This window comes from Nomascus leucogenys, chromosome X (assembly GCF_006542625.1).
Source record: "Nomascus leucogenys isolate Asia chromosome X, Asia_NLE_v1, whole genome shotgun sequence".
Lineage (NCBI taxonomy): Eukaryota > Metazoa > Chordata > Mammalia > Primates > Hylobatidae > Nomascus > Nomascus leucogenys.
The window spans coordinates 51,677,117-51,683,772 of NC_044406.1; the positions used below are offsets into that span (position 1 = coordinate 51,677,117).

A 6,656-nucleotide genomic window follows, 5' to 3' on the forward strand; every position below is an offset into this window, starting at 1 on the left:
ATGGGCGGGTAATTGAAAGACATGAGAAAGTTCCAGAAAGGGCAGGTGACAATGAGTTAGGCCAAGCACATTGCTTTTTCTCTTGTTAACCTTTGAATCAGCCTGGCTGCTCACCTGAAGAGGTTAGAAAAATTAGGGGGTCAGTCTTCACAAAACTATTGGAGACCTGATGCTCTCTGGGGGTTATTTGGGAGAAATTTTCCTGCTGTTGGATTACCAGTAACCTAGCACAGGTTCACACCTGCATTTTTGTAACTGAGAGACTCATCTGGCACTTGTTTGATATCGTCTACCAAGTTTGAAATTGTCTACCAAGAGCCAGAAATGCTGCATACAGGTTAGTGACATCACTCTTGTATCAGTTAAGAATGTTTCGGGTGGTTTCCGGTGCAGGAACTGAGAGACCCTTTGATGTTCTACCTGGAGGCATGGCTGGTGGATGAGATCTTTGGCCCAGATGGAGCCATAACTCCAGAAATGGAGTGGATGATCCAGGTCCTGCTGACGGTGGGCATAGTGGACTCCGGGAACCCAGTGGAAATCACTGTTTTTGGTCGGCCCTATGTACCCAATCGGGTAAAGAGGATGCTCCTGTGCCTGGCATGGTTTCACCGAGAGCATTGTGCCTGAACAGAGAAGATGAAACACCTTGAGAACTTGAAGCCCTGTGCATCAGGCCCCCATACTCTCCAACATCCTATTGCTTAGGACAACATAATTATTGTCAGGAGCATCTTGAGAACGTTCCTACTTTTGCTGCTGAAGTTGAAGAGAAGCAAGTATAGCATTCCTAAATCCCTGCAATCCTTTTTCCTGTGTCTTGATGGATAGTGGTTTATTTTGTTGCAAGAGTGAGTTTGAGGAACTATTCTCATAAAGAAATGGCTATTTTGCCCAATGCATAAAGATCTTCGCAAACTTATAATAAAACAAATATATATATGAATGTTTCAGTTGCAGATGTGCAGATGATAGGAAAAACCTACTAAAGCTTCTTAGGCATGAAGGGGATTGTACAACACCCTTTCCACCCTCATTCTGTCCCCTGTGAATTACAAGTAAACAGGTAGAGTAGGGTCCTGGAGTGGCCCGAGTTAGCCCTGTGGTGACATTACCAACCCAGTTTTTGGCTTTGCTCCCTTGGGCAGGTTCCCTGTCAAGCTCTCTGTGGCTGTCCCTGCTAGCTTCCAGCCCACCCATCATGGTCTTCAGATGGTGGTGCCTCTAGACCTACATCCAGGTAGCGCCCAATCCTGTGGAAGAGAAAACATTCTTTCCCTCAGTCCTGGGCAAACATGTTCTTCCATCTCATTGGCTCTGATTGGATTACATGCCAATCCCTACACCAGTCACCATTGGCTTTAGGTGGACATCAGAAGCATCCATCAACTTAAGACTCTCAGGGCCTACCCCTAGGTCTGGGGGTGTGGCAGGCAGAATTTCTAAGAATGGCCCCCAAGATCTCATGTCCCATGTTATAGTTTGGATATGGATATATTTTGGGTATATAGTTTATTTGGCCCCTCTAAATCTCATGTGGAAATGTGACCCCCAGTGCTGGAAGTGGGGCCTGGTGTGGGGTGTCTGGGTCATGGGGCTGGATCCCTCATGAATGGTTTGGTGTTGGTGTTGTCCTCACTGTAATGAGTAAGTTCTTGCTGTCTGAGTTCCCACGAAAGCTGGTTGTTAAATAAAGCCTGGCACCTCTACCCCGCCCCCCTTGCTTCCTCTTTTGTCGCATGGTCTTGGCATACCTTGGCTCCCCTTCATCTTCGGCCATGAGTGGAAGCAGCCTGAGGCCTCACCAGAAGCAGCTGCTGGAGCCATGCTACTTGTACAGCCTGCAGAACTGTGAGCCAAACAAACCTCTTTTCTTTATAAACTACCCAGCTTCAGGAATCCCTTTACGGCAATGCAAAAGAACGAAGATACCCCTTACTCCTTGGAAACTGTAAATATGACGAGATTTCACTCCTATGGTTGTGTTATGTTATATAGCACAGCTGATCTTTAAAAAGGGAGATTATCTGAGTGGGCCTAATCTAATCACACGAACTCTTAAAAGCAGAGAACTTTCTCTGGCTGGTGGCAGAAGAGAAAAGAGAAGAAAAAATCATAAAAAAATAAAAGCACAAGAAAAACTCCAAGTGCCCTTGTTGACTTTAAGATGGAGGGGACCACGTGGAAAATGTGAGGAGAAACTGCATTCTCTCAACAACCTGAGTGAGTTTGGAAGTGCATTCTTTCCCAGATTTTCCAGAAAGGAACACAGCCCTGTTGACACCTGGATTTTAGCCTAATGTACTCTTAAGCAGAGAATCCGGCTGAGCCACTTCTGACCCATGAAACTGTGAGCTGGCCACTGTTTCTGTTAATTTGTTACATAGCAAGAGAAGATGAATACAGATGTTAAGGCTGACTCCACGCAAACCACGAATAGTTGAGAATGGTAGAAAAATGGTCTCCTAGGTAGGGTTACCAGATAAAGAAAAATACAAGACTCTTAGTTAAATTTGAATTTCAGATAAATTATAGATTTTTTAAGTATAAATATATGTCCCCAGTTCCCCAGTTTGAATTGCAGATAAACAATGATTTTTTTTTTTAAGTATGAGTATGCCCTGTGCAATATTTGAGACAAACTTTTTTCTTTTTTTCTTTCTTTTTTTTTTTTTTGAGAGAGGGTCTCATTTTGTCACCCAGGATGGAGTGCAGTGATGCGGCCCCGGCTCACTGCAGCTTTGGCTTTGTGGGCTCAAGCAATCCTCCCACCGCAGCCTCCCCAGTGGCTGGGACTCCAGGCATGTGTCACTACACCCAGCTAATTTTTGTATTTTCTGTAGAAATGAGGTTTCCTCATGTTGCCCAGGCTGATCTCAAACTCCTGAGCTCAAGAAATCCGCCCACCTCAGCCTCCTACAGTGCTGTGATTGCAGGTGTGAGCCACCGTGCATGGCCAGGACAAACTTATACTAAAAAAATTATTGTTTATCTGAAATTCAAATTTCACAGCCCAAGTCACATGGAAAGTCCAGGTGTTGGCACTCTGGTAGACAGCTGACTTCCCAGATGACAGCTGTTGTCAACTGCCAGCGCCTGTGCAGGCACCATCTTGGATGTCCAGCCCAGTTGAATCTCCAGAGGAATCCAGCCCCAGCCAGTTCCTGACTGCAACTGCATGAGAGACCCCAAGCAAGAGCCACCCATCTGAGCCCAGTCAATCCACAAAACTATGAGAGGCTATCTTAAATTTTTGTTTTATGGGATGGGGTTCAGGACCCACTACTCCAAAATATGGCACCTTGGCATTTGAGAAAACCACAGAAGCAGGTAGGACTTTCTGATCTTCTCCCACCCTTTTCCCCTGAAGCAGGCCATAAAACCTGGAAAATAATTTTTTGACTTTTCCCTGAAGCAGGTTATAAGACCCTCATGTGAGAGGTACCCTTTCAATAGCCAGCAGAAAGGAACTTCTTTATCTCTGAAGACACAGGGACGCAGAGAGGAACCTGAATAAACAGGCTTGCGAAGTTCCTCTCCCCACCCGTTTACTACCATTGGATCATACATTCTTTGTGCAATCGTACTTCTCCACGACCAGCCACCTCGTCATCAAACCTAAGCATAAAAATATGCAAGTTTACCCATTTCTTTGGGTTTTCATTTCTGAGTACTCTCATGTCACATAAAACGTATATGAAATACATTTGTATGCTTTTCTCTTGTTAATCTCTCTTGTTTTAAGTGCCTCATCCATGAACCCAGTGATGAATGAGAAAAGAAATCTTTTCTTCCCTACATATGCCTCCATGTTTTAGGGTGGTTTGCTATACAGCAATAGACCACTGAAACAGGGAAAATGGCCTTCTAATGGATATGACAAGTATTTTCAGGGGCATAAAGCAAGACTTTCTTCTCCCCTACCACTGCCTCTCCCCACCTTTTAAACTAATTTCTTAACCTTTTGATACCACTGCTGGTGAGCTGAAAGTTTCATATTCATAAATGTCACAGTGCAGTGGTTACGGGCAAAGACAGGTAAGTCAGAAAAATCTTGGCTTGGCTCTCTGCTCCTCCTGTTCGACAGTCAGCTGCATCTTCTTTTGCATCGCCGCATTCCTGAGACACCATGGGGAAGGCGAAGGTCGGAATCAACAGATTTGGTCGTACTGGGCTCCTGGTCACCAGGGCTGCTTTTAACTCTGGTAAAGTGGATATTGTTGCCATCAATGACCCTTCATTGACCTCAATTACATGGTTTACATGTTCCAATATGATTCCACCCATAGCAAATTCCATGGCACCGTCAAGGCTGAGAATGGGAAGCTTGTCATCAATGGAAATCCCATCACCATCTTCCAGGAGCGAGATCCCTCCAAAATCAAGTGTGGCGATGCTGGAGCTGAATACATCGTGGAGTCCACTGGTGTCTTCACCACCATGGAGAAGGCTGGGGCTCATTTGCAGGGGGGAGCCAAAAGGGTCATCATCTCTGCCCCCTCTGCTGACACTCCAATGTTCGTCATGGGTGTGAACCATGAGAAGTATGACAGCAACCTCAAGGTCGTCGGCAATGCCTCCTGCACCACCAACTGCTTAGCACCCCTGGCCAAGGTCATCCATGACAACTTTGGTATAGTGGAAGGACTCATGACCACAGTCCACGCCATCACTGCCACCCAGAAGACTGTGGATGGCCTTTCTGGGAGACTGTGGCGTGATGGCCACGGGGCTCTCCAGAACATCATCCCTGCCTCTACTGGCGCTGCCAAGGCTATGGGCAAGGTCATCCCTGAGCTGAACGGGAAGCTCACTGGCATGGCCTTCCGTGTCCCCACTGCCAGCGTGTCAGTGGTGGCCCTGACCTGCTGTCTGGAAAAACCTGCCAAATATGATGACATCAAGAAGGTGGTGAAGCAGGCGTCGGAGGGCCCCCTCAAGGGCATCCTGGGCTACACTGAGCACCAGGTGGTCTCCTCCGACTTCAACAGCGACACCCACTCTTCCACCTTCAATGCTGGGGCTGGCATTGCCCTCAACAACCACTTTGTCAAGCTCATTTCCTGGTATGACAATGAATTTGGCTACAGCAACAGGGTGGTGGACCTCATGGCCCACATGGCCTCCAAGGAGTAAGACCCCTGGACCACCAGCCCCAGCAAGAGCACAAGAGGAAGAGAGAGACCATCACTGCTGGGGAGTCCCTGCCACACTCAGTCCCCCACCACACTGAATCTCCCCTCCTCACAGTTTCCATGTAGACCCCTTGAAGAGGAGAGGGGCCTAGGGAGCCCCACCTTGTCGTGTACCATCAGTAAAGTTCCCTGTGCTCAGCCAAAAAAAAAAGAGAGAAAAATCTTGGCTTACATTTTGACTTTGTGCAAATTACTTTACCTCTCTAAACCTAGAATTGCCCATCTGTAAAATGGCAATGATGGGTCAGGCACAGTAGTGCATGCCTGTGGTCCCGGCTACTCCAGAGGCTGAGGTGGGAGGATCACTTGAGCCAAGGACTTCTGGGCTGTAGCACACTATGCTGATCAAGTGTCCACACTAAGTTCAGCATCAGTATGGTGACCTCCCAGGGGCGGGGGGACCACGAGGTTGCCTAAGAGAGTGAACTGGCCCAGGTCGGAAACGGAGCAGGTCAAAACTCCCCTTGCTGATCAGTAGTGGGATCTCACCTGTGAATAGTCACTGTGCTGCAGCCTGGGCAACACAGTGAGACCCCCATCTCTTAAAAAGAAAAAAAAGATTTAAAAAAAATGGGAATGATGGGCTAGTCAGCCGCTCAGTCAGAGCACTGTTCTGAGGATCACATAAGAAGATATAGTGCCTGGCATGTAATACATGCTTAATAAATACTAGCCGTTGTTATTATCAGTAATTACATCCAGTAATGGCTTTAATAAACAACTTCCATCTAATTATTGGCAGAAAGGAGAACTACAGTTTAGTTGTTTTGGATCGGAAGCCATTGTTGGTGGTAGAGATTCCCCAGTTTCTACCTGGTGCTTGGCTTATAACCCCAGCAGCTAATCGCCTGGGTCACCTTGGAACACATTTTATACTAGTTGAGCTTGGAAAATTCATTAGGAAGTCACAGGATCAAAGATTAATGACTTTAAAAAAATGATTTAGGTGGGTGTTTAGTTATCATTGTTTCAAATTAAAAGAAAAATTCCCCAGTAGAGATTATTGTAACCCTGCTTGATGGCTTGGAACCACGGGGGCACCTCCATCACTCCGTTGCTGCAAAGTTACCCAGCCCCTGGGGGCTCCCGGGCAACTCTCTGAGCAGGGGTAGGGGGCCTTCTAGTTGGAGCCTGGCTCTGAATCAGCTCATCCTCACAGGAGGAGACTCCTACCCCAGCTTCACTGAATGTCAAACCTTCATTTCCACGCCTCACTGGTAACTCTGAGAAGTCATGTGCCAGCAGTGAGGGAGAAGCAGTTTATGGAGAAGTTTGGAAGTGTGTGCTGCTGCTTTTCCTCCATGTGGGTAATTCTTCACTTTTCTTGGACTCACTGACACCTTTGAGAATGTAATGAAACCTATGGACCCAGTCCTGGAAAAAGTGCACAGATGCACACACTTTTGCTTACTGTGCCAAGGATTCCTGAACCCCTGAATCCTGGTGCATGGTTTCCAGGCT

The 6,656-nt window shown here is 46.8% G+C and overlaps 1 pseudogene across 1 annotated transcript; it reads left to right on the forward strand.

Moving 5' to 3' along the window:
• The first annotated feature begins 4,129 nt into the window (after nt 1–4,129).
• On the forward strand, nt 4,130–5,346 carry LOC100581388 (annotated as a pseudogene). Its single transcript, XR_001113889.2, has one exon. The product of XR_001113889.2 is annotated as a glyceraldehyde-3-phosphate dehydrogenase pseudogene (transcript).
• Nucleotides 5,347–6,656: the final 1,310 nt, after the last annotated feature.